This window comes from Atractosteus spatula, chromosome 14, assembly GCF_055471065.1.
Source record: "Atractosteus spatula isolate fAtrSpa1 chromosome 14, fAtrSpa1.hap1, whole genome shotgun sequence".
NCBI lineage: Eukaryota > Metazoa > Chordata > Actinopteri > Semionotiformes > Lepisosteidae > Atractosteus > Atractosteus spatula.
Genome location: NC_142719.1, coordinates 30,277,096 through 30,291,007, shown reverse-complemented (window position 1 = coordinate 30,291,007; position 13,912 = coordinate 30,277,096). Strand labels below are relative to the sequence as shown.

General features: G+C 43.8%; 1 protein-coding gene across 1 annotated transcript in view; it reads left to right on the top strand.

Moving 5' to 3' along the window:
- ubtd2 (ubiquitin domain containing 2) overlaps positions 1-13,912 on the top strand; it is a 35,394-nt gene that overhangs the window by 17,741 nt on the left and 3,741 nt on the right. The gene's annotated exons all lie outside the window — the stretch shown is intronic.

Genomic DNA, 13,912 nt, shown 5'->3' with positions numbered 1-13,912 from the left:
GATGCTTTCTAAAGGTCTGCCTGTTGAGCAGCATGCATCTCCATTATCCCTCCACATATAGAGGTGCGAAGAGTAGGGTCATGTGAGTGTTGCTGTGGTGCTACGCTAATTGCTCTCGCCCTCCCAGCTGTAGGTCTGTAGTCTTGACCAGGGAGAGCATTGTAGGACTTTGAGCATGTAAGCTTCTCATTGTAATTGTGCTGAATCAAAGCACAGTCACCTTGTCAGTAGTGATTCTGCAGCAACGCAACATGCACATGTGATATAGTGCTACACCCTTCATGCTACTGAGATGCTTTTTTGGAAGCATCAGCCAAAATCTTTTCTTTTCTTTTTTTTTTTTCCCCCCCCATGTTTCAAGCGTTCTGCCACACAGCGTCTTTCTCCCTAGACCGTGTTCCTTGAAATTCAGTCTGTGGTGTGAAGGGAGTCTCGTGTCCTGCTGACTTTCTGGGATCTGTTCTGTTCCAGTCTGGATTGTAGATGCAGGTTTTGGCATCTGTTGTCCATGTTTGGATTGAATAAAAGCAGGGCATGTAGGTTTCCTTCATTATCTCTATAAGACCAGTGTATCTCTATTCGTGCTGGACTTGCCGAAAGCTCTATTTTCAGGCTTCCTTTAGCTAAACCTCTGCAGTCAAAGTGAAGTAGTTCCATTCTAAAGCCACAGGGCCCTGCTTTCTGTAGCAAACACGACTCCCTCTGCTACCCATCCCCACCACTGCTTTATACACCATGAGTTCAAATCCACAGCCAGAGCACCCCCATTCATCTAATCTCCCATGGCTTCCTGCAACTCAAGAAACAGGATCATTTTGCTTGCGTTCCAGGGCCCTACCTACACTGGCATCTTTTAATGTCTGAGCTTGCTCAGTGCTGGATCACGAATTGGCTGTTGCACAAGTGCTCCGTGTGTGCTCGAACCCATGGCTTCAGAGCTCCTTTGGGATGTTGTGCTCTCTACCTCAAGTAGCAGGCTCCTTTGTTCACTGTGCATGTTTATGAACGGGGCTTTTAGATATTTTCTATACATTTTTACTTGGTTTATGTAAAGCAGTTGGTACTTGGAGCTCAAGAGTTTTTTTTATTTGATTGTCAGGATGTGGTGCATCGCAGTGTATTTCGTCTTGCCTTTTCTGTTGTACCCTCCCCCAAACCACTAAACAAAAGACTGTTGAACTCTTGCGTGTCTTGACCAAGAGTGGTAAAAATGAGCAAAAATTGCATTGCTATCAGGCTGAATTGCTTATCTTTCTGCTTCTGCCTCACTAAGACCATGCAAGATGAGCCTCTTTCCAGTCCAGAGCAGTTGCAGACAGAGCAATCCATTGACATAATGGCGCCATACAGTGGCGCGGTTGTGCAACTACAGTTCAAAGGTGCGGAGCGGTTCTGCCGCGACAAGCCACCTGTGTGTGCATCCAACCCCATTAGCAGCAGGGTGCAGCCAGCACACGCACGTTTGTCATGACCCCTGTGCCACTTACTCTTCGTCCAGAGAGGCATGGTTGTGGAGATGTGGAGATGGCATTATTTAAGATGGGGGGAGTTCCTGGGAAAATAATTCATCAGGTTCAATTTCATTGTCAGCACATCTACATGGACAAAAATAACCCTGGACCTACTTGGGCATTTGCCTTTTGAATTTGTAGGAGGTGTGGAAAGCTTCCCATAGTCTAAATTGAAAAACCTTGGGGTGATATTCAATTCTGGCTTAACATTCAACCCACATGTGCAGCATATTGTCCAAAACATTTTTTTTCACCTCAGAAATAGCGCTAGACTACGCCCTATGTTATCACTAACTGTGGCTGAAAAGCTGATCAACACATTTGTGTTCTCCCGAATTGACTACTGTAATGCTCTACTCGCTGGGGTATCCATATCTACAGTACATTGAACAAACTGCAGTTTGTCCAAAATTCAGTAGTCAGAATCCTGACCAGGTCTAGTGCAAGTGTTCACATTACTCCTATCCTGGAGTCCTTGCACTGGCTTCCTGTCAAATTTCGTGTGGACTTTAAATTCCTCATGCTCACCTATAAGGCTCTGCATGGCTTGACACCTCAGTACCTACCTGAACTATTATTGCTCGTCTAACTCTGGTCTCCTAACTTTCCCCCAAGCCCGTCTACACTCTAGGGGTGACAGGGCCTTCTCCCATTATGCCCCAAGGCTCTGGAACTCTCTCCCCAAGGATATCAGACAGTCACCTTTTCTAAACTCCTTCAAATCCAGACTCAAAACCTTCTTTAGAAGACCTTTTACTTCACTGGTTCCATTCTTTACCCCTCTGCTCCTACTACACTTAGTACCACCATCCACGGTCTCCTCTGTGTGTTGTAATTGTGTTTAATATTGTGTATTTTTTATTTATTGTTGTTGTCATTCTGTAAAGCAGTTTGAGAAGCCAGATTTAAAGGCGCTATATAAAATAACATTTATTATTATTATAGACACTCTGTGCACACGTGCATTCTCCTTGTCTCCTGCACAGGGGAGGCTGGATCTACAGTCTTTAGATTTTGCAGCAGGATACCTAGGAAAGGTATGTTTTTCTTTGTGTTTATTTCGGAGAGAACTATTCTGTTCCCTCATTTAACCTCTCGGAATTTGAAATGATTAGAGGACAGTTTTTAAAAAACAGTCAAGATACCGTGGCCTTACAGGAGATGGAAGATTTTGCCCCCGGGATTCTGTGCAGATTAAATCTGCACAGCCAAAACCAGACTTTCTTAAAAGATCAGCCACCAGCAGTGTAAGATAAAATCAATGGATTAGAGGTGTTGTGACAAGGAAGAAAATAAGCCAGGGCACTGGGATGTGCTTTTAGCTTCCTTTCTGGCTGTTGTTGCAATTAAAATTTGTCCAACAAAAGCATAAACTTGTATTTTTTTAATTTTTTTTCTGTCCCTGCATCAATTTAACTTATTGGTTTTTTTTCTTCACTCTTTTCTCTCCATTGGTTTCATTTTTATTTGCAAATTAGCTGCAAAGGCTGAAAGCCTCTTCGGTATTGCTAGTCTGTAGAAAGCGAGTCGGTGCTCTTTGTGGTTCTGGTCTGCTAAAGCCTGGTGTGTTGATCTCTGATTACCTGTCCAAGCTAAACATGAGCCTAAAACAAGCTGAGATTTCTGTTTGTTGTGTAGGGGGGTTAAAATTCCTTTAAAACCGTGTGGTGAGACGTGTGTGATATTTTGTACTGAGAACACTCACCACGCATTTATGAAGTATAATGTGATTCTCATTGTTTGGCTTCTAATCTCTGCCATAGCAGGGGCGATAGAGTTACAGTACATCCACTGCTTTGTGCACTGGTTCATACTAATGAATCATTTTACACTGAGCTCCAGGTTCTGAAAAAGTGTGCATGTCATACTTGGGCATGAAGATATAAACAGGTGAACAGACAGGGGTAATGGACACTATATGTAATGTGATTGAATAGGCCTGATGCATGGTTAGAGCTGCAGGCTGGTCTTGGAGAGAATTGCAGATTGCCTTTGTAATCTGGCACTGCAATCCTTTTGTTTCGCCAGTTAAAATAAAGCTCCCGTCAAATTATAATTCTAAAATGAGTGCCCGCGGGCTGGTTCAGGCAGGTCAGTCCCCAGCAGGAACGTTGTAAAATATTCTTAAGGAGCTCAAGTAGAGTTGAGCTTTTTTTCATTAGAAAGCAGACGCAGGCTTCTAATTAATATGCTGGCATCTTCGCTATCTGTTTATTTCTCTTCTCTTCTCTTTCGTAAAACAGGATGCTTGCAAAAGCTCGATAGTTTCTTAGAGCTGCATTAGTAAGGCATGGATGTGGTATAATTGCACAGTACAACAAGGCCTTTGAAAAAGCTTTTCAGGCTGTCTTTAAGATCAATAAAGGGAATATCTCATGCTTTAAAGGCTTAGATGAAGCGTGCATCTTTGGTACAAAGATGGAGCTTAATGCTCGGGTTGCAAGCGAATGTTATATATTACTCTATGTACGTATGTAAGTGTGTGTATAAATAGCTTCAGACAGACCCCATAGTATTACATAGCAGGCAATCCGGCATTAATTATCTTCGCCTGGGCCTGACCATTAGGACGTGGCTATCGCAGCCCTCTTGCGAGCAGATGAGCTGAGGAGCCCGGGCGATGGTGGCACAGAGGGACGGAACGCTCAGACGTGCGTGCGCTAGTTGTGCTCATCACCCGTGCCTCCGCTGACGCCCTTCCGTTGCGGTCTTGCAGCTCCACACGCTGTTCCTTAAGCCTCGCGTACAGATGTTGAGGCGGCTGGGCTGTAAAGTCCTTCTCCAGGCCTCCCCCCTCTCCGCCTTTGCAAGCAGATGTACTGTAGCAAGCAGGCACTCGGGAATCTCAGGCCCGTCCTTCAGAAGGCTGTACGCTCTCTCCCGGCCGGCCCCCGTCCTCACTCCAGCACGCGGATGTGCGGCGCGCCGCGAAAGCCACTTCTTGGCTTCTTGGCCCGCGGGGCTGAGCGGCAGACATGCAATCTGCCTGGTTAGAATCGCATGACGGGCAACCGGAGCTCGGTGAGCAGGTCAGGCAAGGGCAGGCTGGCGCCGTGTACCGCGCAGAGCCTGTCCGCTCATCCTGACAGTCCGTATTCTGGTTAATCCGGAAATGTCCTGAGATCCCAGCAGAGGCTGAGCAAGCAGGGAGCAACGTTTGTTTATAAGTCTAGGAAGTAAGAATGAATGAATGAATGAATTAATTAATTCATTTCTTCACCACCTCCGAGGACAGGCAGCCCCCTGAAAAGCCTCAGGCTGGCTGGGGTGCTCTCGCTCTGTGACGTCTGCCTCGTGGGCTTGCCGGGGCAGTGTAGGCAAAGGCTGCTGGGACACGGGTCCAGCCCGATGCTGGACTGGCCGCGTCCTTGCGCCAGTAAAATACCCAGTTGGGTGAACGGGCGCACACAGACATCGCTTGAGATAAAAACGGCAAATGAACTGTTAGGAGATGCTGGTAAGGGCTGTTCTCTTATTCAGACGGCGTTTTCCAGGAGGAGGAAATACGGGGAGGAGAGAAGCATTACCCTGCGACTTCACCTGGCCAGCTGGGTCTGGAAATGTTCCCACGTGGCAGGCGCTTCCTCCTGATGTTCAAATGTCGAGTGCTTTTTGTTCAATTTAAAGTATTAATTTCCACTGTTCTGCTTACCTGGAGTTGCCTGAGCTGGCTTCAGTGCTGCCCTATAAAGGGAGCTGGGCCTCTGCTGTGATGGCAGGGCTGTCGGCAGCAAGGCCAGGGAGTGGCGTCAATAATAAATGAGCCCCCTGGCGTGCTAATCACTCGCTGAGAGAGAGGCCCAGCCAGGAACTGGGCACGCCTGGCCGCCTCCTTGTAAGTCCCACAGAAATTCCAAGTCAAAACAATGAATAAAGGTGCCACTCACTTTCCATTGACTGTGTTTTGTGCACCACAGCTGTTTATCTTCAAATTTCTTTTTGAAAATGGCCTCATAGCCAGCAGCTAAATCACCCTACAGCTCACAATTGAAGCTAAGGATCCTGGTCCTAAGTATGATCCTGGTCAGTACCTGGATCAGTACCTGGATGGGAGACCTCCTGGGAAAAACTAAGGTTGCCGCTGGAAGAGGTGTTAGTGGGTCTAGTAAGGGGCGCTCACACTGGATGATGTGAAGACAGCCATAGTACACCAGAACCAGTGGGGAGGAGAACACAGTGATGAAGCCAGTTCATAGATGGGGATTATTAGGAGGCCATGATTGGTAAAGAAGCACCCTGGGATTTTTAATGACCACAGAGAGTCAGGACCTCGGTTTTACACCTAATCCGAAGGATGGCAGCTTTTTGCAGTATAGTGTCCCCGTCACTATACTGGGGCATTAGGACCCACACAGACTGCAGGGTGAGCGCCCCCTACTGGTCCCACTAACACCTCTTCCAGCAGCGACCTTTGCTTTCCCAGGAGGTTTTTTTGAATGGCAAATACAACTTTTTGCATATTTCTTTGCATTTGTTTTTGCTGCTAAAGCAGTGCTTCAACAAATCACCTTCAGCCAGTCTGTTCCATGCAAAAGGAATTCCAGGGACAGAATTCACTTTGGCCATAAATATCCTTTACCTGACTTTGACTACAGGTTACAATTTGGTAGTTTTTTGGTAGAGTTTGAAATAAAACCATCCTTATGAAGTTTGACTGCTTATAAGGACAAATCAGTAGATTAGACAGCAGTATCTCTGCTTCAGACTTGCACTTATGTTTCTGGGCTGAGTGACAGAACTGGGTCACTCTCATACTTTCTCAGATCAAACATTTCTTTTCGTGGAGTAGTTCTCCAGCATCATGTTGTGCCTGTGAAATGAGCTGCTCCAAACTGGCTGTCTCTGGCTCACGGAAGAACCTTTTCACATGTTTGTTAAACGCTTGATTGTTCCAGACAAGTTTCACTGATGAATCTGAGCTTCCCATGATTCAGTGGGGCAAGATGGGTTTTCTGAAAAAGAGGAAGCTGACCGAGGGCTGGTATGCATTCAAAAAATAATTTTTGGCTAAGTGAGCTGCCATTGCTGTTGCATTCTGGGTGTTCGGTTAACGAGCAAAGCAAAGTATATTTCCATGTTAGGTCACACAGAGGTCAAAGACAGCAATTTTATTGCATTACTTCAGAAGAAATATTTTCGTAACCTTTCCTTTTTTCATGGTCAACGTTTTATTATGACATACCATCAAACGGTGTACAACAAACATCTAACGATCAAACAAGCGGAGACCCCCAACAGAATGGCCACGCACCCCTGTTTCAGATGGACATCAAAGGTCAGCCAAAGCAAAGGACCAGCACACAGCAAAAACAGATAAGAGAAAGACCGAATGCCAAAAGATCGAAAGAAACAACCATAGCAACATCTTGATGATTTCTTTTACCGTCTCCCAGAAACAAACAGGCTGGTCTCCAGCCCCATGTATCCAGGCCATGGAAGGTCCCAGAAACAAACATCCCAGATGAAAAAGGGTCACTCATGCCAGAGAAAACCTGTCATCTTCCAGGCTGCTGCAGAGCCCAGTTCCTTTTTGCAAAATAGACCATTTCAGTGACGAATCAGCGCTCACTTGCTGAAAAGGGGGAATATTTCTCCTAAGTGTTCTAGGTAGAGAAGAGCAGCTTCTTCTCCAAAACAAGTGAACTTCAACCTTTCAAGCTGGGCTCCTGGCCACGTGTGTGCAGGGCAGGATCAAGGCCCTGTTGTCCCTTCTGAGTCACAGGCCCCTGGATTAGATGCCTTTTTATAGGTGTATCAATTTCGATGGGTAGACGGGTGTTCAAAATTATTTTTTTCAAATAGTCTATCCTTGCTATACTGTAGCAGTATTGATTTACTGTGGATTTATTTAAGAAAAGGTCTTTGCTGCAGTTTTTTTTCATAGGTCCTTTAGTTGTTGTAGGCCGTTATCCAGAACCTCTTGGATAACCGGGCCCTGGGTGTGTGGCTTTCCTTGTGCACCGACTGGGTGTTTTTCTTTCTCTGCTGCTCCCCTTATTGTGGAGCATGTCACTTTCCTAGGTAACTGTTGCTCTCCGGCCTATTCCCCTGCCGAGTTTTATTTCCGGGATTGCAGTGAGAGTCTTCATATTACTCCTTTCAGCAGCTCCTTAGCCTGGCCTGAGAGCGCACACCGATCTACAGTATAGTAAAAAAAAAAGTTGAGCATGTTATGTTTTTTTTTTTTTTTTTTTTTACAAAGGCAACATAATGATGTGACTTGATTCTTTCATTTTATTTACAGCATATTCTTTGTTGGAGATGAATTTTAAATCTCTCCCCGCCGCCCTGCCTGTCTCTGGGTTTCCATGTGTTTGCCCCAGATACTAGGTCTCAGCTTCACAGCTGGCATCGGATCAAAGCAATCCTTATCCCTTAATTGGCGTATGAGCGTTTCTTCTGCACTGCTTAATCATGACATATCTGCATACGAATAATTACAGAATGCAGCGACTAACTGACTCGGGGTGTCAAAACGAAGCTGCATGTCGTCGTCGTCGTCATCATCATCATTGTTTTATCGCTGGTAGTTGTTTATCACACAAGTAACGCAGTCCCAAAAAAAACCCCTCTGTGTAATGTAAAAACATCAGACTGCATTATGGAGACGGATGTATTTTGAATGGGTGGGCTTGTTTGAAGAATGACAGTTTTTGTGCGATTCTTCAAATGAGTCAAGTTCTGTTTGCATTAGGTTTTGCCATCTCCCAAGTTCTGAACTAAATTCACTGCCAACTCCTCACGGGCTTCGTGATGTCAAGGGAAGTCCATGTACACATTTGGGCACCCACTGCACGTTGGTGCTCTCTAGGCCGCTGCAGAAAGGACGTTGAGGTGTGCCTGCCCGCCCCCCTCCCCCCGGGTCGCTTGGCCGTTCGTGCGTCTGCTGAAGACAGTCAGCCGGGGACACCGCCCTGTTCGCGTTATTCAATGAAATCAGATTTATTGGGGGGAACTGTCAGTCCTGAGTCGCTGTTTTGTTTATGATCAAGTAAAACATGAAGTAGTAGTTTAAAATACAGAAGAGGAGCTGATAAAATGGTGCACGGATATGTTTCCCAGTCTGTGACAGGTCTGCCATAGCAGGAGTGTTTTAACAAATGCCTTGTGAAACCTGAGTCTAATTTTGTAGCATACCTCTTAAGGTCTAATTCTGCATAATCCTCAATGGCCTCATTCGGTTTAATAATGGCGTTCTTATTTAAGCCCTTTTATCAAACTAACAACCACCTCTGCCTTTTAACAGCGCAAGTAGTGCATTCTTTGTCCAAAACACAGATTAAATTTCTAGAAAAGTCTGGCCCTGGTACTGTACAGACCATCTATGCCTAAACCAGAGTCAGCAAACCCAGTTCTTGGAGGGCCACAGCGCCTTCCAGTTTCCGTTCCAACCTGAGTTCTCGAGTTATCTAATTTTATTAGACAAATCTAAAATATTCTTCATATTTATTTTCCCCATATGTGATCACTTAAATGAGAGTTTAGTAACTTAAATACTTTAGAGTCACATTCCTGTAGGTTTTATAGGTCTCTATAACATTAGCAATACCTGTTAGCTGGGGAAATAACTGCTCCAGTTAAGCCACTAATTATACCAATTAGATATCTTTGAGGACTACAGAACTACAGCTTTCCAAATCTAGTGTCTTTTAGCCTTGGCAGGAAAGAAGAGAAAAATTCCACTTATCTGATGAATTGCATTAATGTAGTAACATAGCCCTCTCTCTATGATATCAATAGCCAGACCAACCTGCACACCCCCAGGAGCTGAGTAGACCCCACTCGCGCAGCGTTCCTGAGCTGCCCATTGAAATCACGCGCAGGTGTGACAGTGAGAAAACATTTTGATTTATGAGCGCTGTTCGAGAAACCTGGAGAGCAGTACGGTGGAAAAAGAGACGCTCCACAAATCGATATGGTCAAGACAACAGTAACATTAAGCTATATGTTAAAAGCCATAGAGAAAAGAATCCTTCGAGTAAATGGTGAGAATTTTGGACAATCAAAGACACTCTTAATTTTGGCCTGGGCAGTGAGCTCCACAGACAGGGCGCTGGACGCGAAGACACAGAGATCCTCTTTGTGTGCAGCCTGGGTCTTCGGCAGAGTAAGAAGGTCTGAATCAGCAAAAATAAGATTAACAGCTGAACTGTACTCGTGCAATAAGCTCTTACGATAACTTTGTGCTAGACCACTCAGCGAGATTATGTCAATATTGACACATTAGCAGGAGGACCTTAAAGTCCTATAGTCCAGATGCGTGTCCACAAATTAATGTTTGGATCGGTCAGTTGCATCTGTGTACAGGGAAGCATGGCTTCCTGATCATTGTTCACCAGATCTGTGGCCTTGCTCTCAGTAATCCCATGATCAGCAAACCCTTAACCTCCCTTTGCTTGAAAGTGCAAAAACTTTGAAAAGCTTTATGTTGGCTAATGAAAGATCATTGCAATGGCCCTGTTGTTCTGTTCTTTTAATAATAATAATAATAATATTAAACTAGATTTGATTACATATCTTAAGTACGTCCTTGTTGACTTTCTTTTCAACTAAAAATAAAATAATCTTAAAACGACCTTTTGTTTTCTAAAGTCGCCTACTCCAGAGAATAAAAAGTCAAATTCTGAAACTGGGTTGAATTTATTTGGTATCATGCCATTACGAAGAAATGGTAAAAAAAAACAACCAACTTATTCAAGTATTTTTTCTGTCTGTTTTCATACTCGGGCTCTGAGTGAGTGTTTGAAGTTGTACAGTAGGTGGGGATGTGCAGAAAGGGGAAATAATAGGTTTGGATCCTCACAGTGGACTGTTTGATCTTGTCACAAAGTCAAGCTCTTTTGATCTTAACATTCTTCTATGTATTTGAGTTCTTAAACCTCAAATTGTTTCTCTGTACCCGAGGTGCATCTGCTTATTATTGTGACTACTGGGCTTGCCTTTTTAATTGCGGTTACCAATGTTAATGCCATCTGCCTCACATAAACCAAGTACAGTGGTCTTTAAATACTTTCAGGAAATATTTTAATTCTGTAGAATCTGTCTCATAAAACAGAAGTAGCTCATCCCCTAAGCTAAATATCCCCTGTTGGAATTAATTACCTTTTTTTATAGATGAGTTAAAAATATACACATATTGTGCTTCTAATTAGTTTCCAAATGTGTAATTTTCAACAGCACTCTGGTATCTGTGTTTTTAATAAATAAACCAAACATCATTATAAGGGCATATCCATAGCAATTGATTCTCGATCCACTTATAACACTGCAGGGGTTCATTAATAATTCATTCCGGTTTTTATATGTTATAAACTGAGCATCAAAAGAAACATTGCACTTGTAACTGCAACAAATTCACAAAGTTATCAGGGAAATGACAATCTTTTTTTTTTTCCTAGCAAATGGCAGTGGCATTTTGTTGAAGGGATGTGACCTTTAAATTCATTATGCTGATTAACGTTTGTTATTAGCCAAGTTGATCAACAGGGGTCTACTATGAATGTCACAGGCTAGTGGCATGTGTGACCTCCACTGGAAACAATACAAGCTATATGTCTGCGTTGCGTGCCTCGCATGCATGTCTTGCAGATGCTGTCTTGGGTGATTTCCTCTCAATTGAGCCTGGACAGGCATGGGGCTGTTCACTGGTCTCTGAGCCCCAGATGACACATGCCATCCCACAGATCCTTCCACGGCATAACCATCACATTCTCATCTGACAGAAAAAAAGCTGTTGTTACATTTGCTGCACGAGAACATATGGTTCCACTGACTGTGAAGTTGGCGTATCAGGGTGAGCCCCCAGGAAGGTCCCAGGACTTGATCAATGTATTGCACCGGAGTCATGTCTCCATTAATCAATGTACGTTCTGTAGAGCTTAGACACCCCTGCCCAGATGGCTCTAGGGTGCCTCTATAAATAGGGTCAGCTGTGCACAACAGCCATGAGGGTGACTTGCTCACAATGTGCACGGTCCTGCTGGGATGATCCCACAGGAAGGGTAGCAGGTCTGTCTGGGGAGACTTAGTCCAGCCTCTAGCATACCAATGGCATGTTCTCTTCATAACCAGAGAATATTGGCCCCTTTCTTTGTTATTCTTCCTTGATTTTCACCAGGTTTGACATTGAACAGGTTAAATCACCTCCTCACCTGTGCCCAATGAGCTCTTGCAAATGAGGGGATTTAAAGGTTATGCAACAGTCGTGGGAGTGTCCTGAATTATTAATCTAATGATTAATCAAATTAATGGTTAATCAAAATGAAAACCAGAAACATTTAATCCATAACCTGTATACGTTGTGTGTTTTGGAAAGGTTTAGTGAAAAGTAGTAGTAGTTTAATGCTCAGTATTTTGGAAAAAAAAGATGTGCTTCATCACCTCATGCTTTATTATTTGATGATGTTTTTTACTTAAAGAGAATAATTTATTTCACATTTTTTCCCATCTGAGTTTCAGCCTTGTCCTTGGAATGCAGTATCCCAAAACAGCAGGATAATGCTCTCCTCCAGTGAACTGCACACAGAAACAGCTCTCTGTCAGATTAGTTTCCTCTCTTCACTGGGCTCTTGAAAAGTTCTTCATTAAAGCAGGTAGCTAGTGTTGCCCTCTGTTCATCTTTGTGGCATCAGAGAGGTGAAAGAATGTTGTGCAGCTGTGTAATACTGCTGCCAATGAAGAGGTGGGAAAAGAGGCTCTCTTTTCTTTTTCTTGCAATTGATGAGAATCTGTTTTTGCATGTTCTGCTCGTAACCTGGTGTCACTATTGAAGTTGCAGACCGTCTCTCATGGACGGAAAATAATAATACATTTATTTATATCACATTTAATTACAGTGAATCTCAGTGCGCTGCACATAAAAGAAGCAGCTAAAAGAGAAGTCAAGGAGCTTAATAACTAAGGAAGATATGAAATTAGAGGAGTTTTAGAATACTGGAAGGTTATAGGCCTTTTTGGTGGAGGAGATGAGATCTCTTTGAAAGGTCTCAGTTGAAACTGCTTGTCTGAGATGATCAGGCAGGCTATTCCACAAGCAAGGAGCATCGATGGAGAAGGTGATGGTCCGCAACAGAAAGTAGTTCGGTTCTGGGCACCCACGCCTGATCTTAAAGACCAGGGTGAAGTTTGAAAAAGAAGGTCAATCAGCTAATTCAAATGGTTAAGTAAGGACAGAGTCTTTACCATGTTCATTTTAAATTTTGTTACAATATTGACACAAGACAATTTAATATTTTCCCCATTTCTTAACATTAATTGGGCAGCTTGATCCAAAGTAGTAGTAAAAAAAGTTTTCCCTTTTTCTCTAAGCAAAACCTGGTTTTGCCTGCTGTTGGTCTTGGTGGACCAGTAGGTGGTGCTCTTGCCTAATGACCAGAATTTCCAGAAAACCAGTGGCACACTGGTGACATTGTGCTATAGAAGGTGCTGTCATTCAAATGAGACATTACATCAAAGTCCAGACAACTTTATTAGAAATTCCTCGGTTCAAAAGAGTGGCTTGGCTAAATGCCGATTTGGACTTCTAAGTCTATTCTTCCTGTAGTCTCCCCTTAATTATGCTGGTGAAGCAATTTCTCTCTCCTCCCCTGATCTGTGTGTCGTGGGGCTGCAGGAGGACTGAACCCCACCCTGGTCTTGTACAGTTTCTCTCTCCTCCCCTGATCTGTGTGTCGTGGGGCTGCAGGAGGACTGAACCCCACTCTGGTCTTGTACAGTTTCTCTCTCCTCCCCTGATCTGTGTGCAGTGGGGCTGCAGGTGCAGAATACCTGTACAGTGTGTGTGTCTCATGGGTGAAAGCAGGGAGGGTAACAGCCACACCTACTAAGATGAAAATGTTCCACACAGGATTCTTTGTACCCTCCCCCATTCTGAAGAGGTTAATACAAAGACTGTAAATAGGAATCGAGTAACAAGGTTTTAAAAGAGGCTTTCCACTTTTCTCTCTCTTTCCAATGTCACAGATGACAGAGCTAATTAGAAAGCGTGAGGGTGTTTTGCACAGATACACAGTGACTCATACCATGTCTCTGAATATTGAGGCCTGTGTGTTTCTTTCGACTACAAAAAAACAGTATTTCCCTTTGAAATGGAGGATGATTCCCTCTAGTGGCAAACTGTCCCTGCACGTTACCTGAGGTACTGTACATTCTTACTTTCTAAAAACTGGAAATAAGAAAGAAACAGTCTGTATAGTTACTCACAGATCAGCATGAGTGAGTAATATGCTCCACTTGTTTGATATAAATGTCAGCTCTGTGTCATTAGCTGAAATCTGTGCCAACAGAATAAATACTGTATACTGTTTCTGCATGCGTGTCTAAGTCTGGCCCTGCCTGACATACGAGGCCATCATGCTAGTGTCATAAATTTTCTGTTTGGCACAGAGCAATGGTTTCAAAAA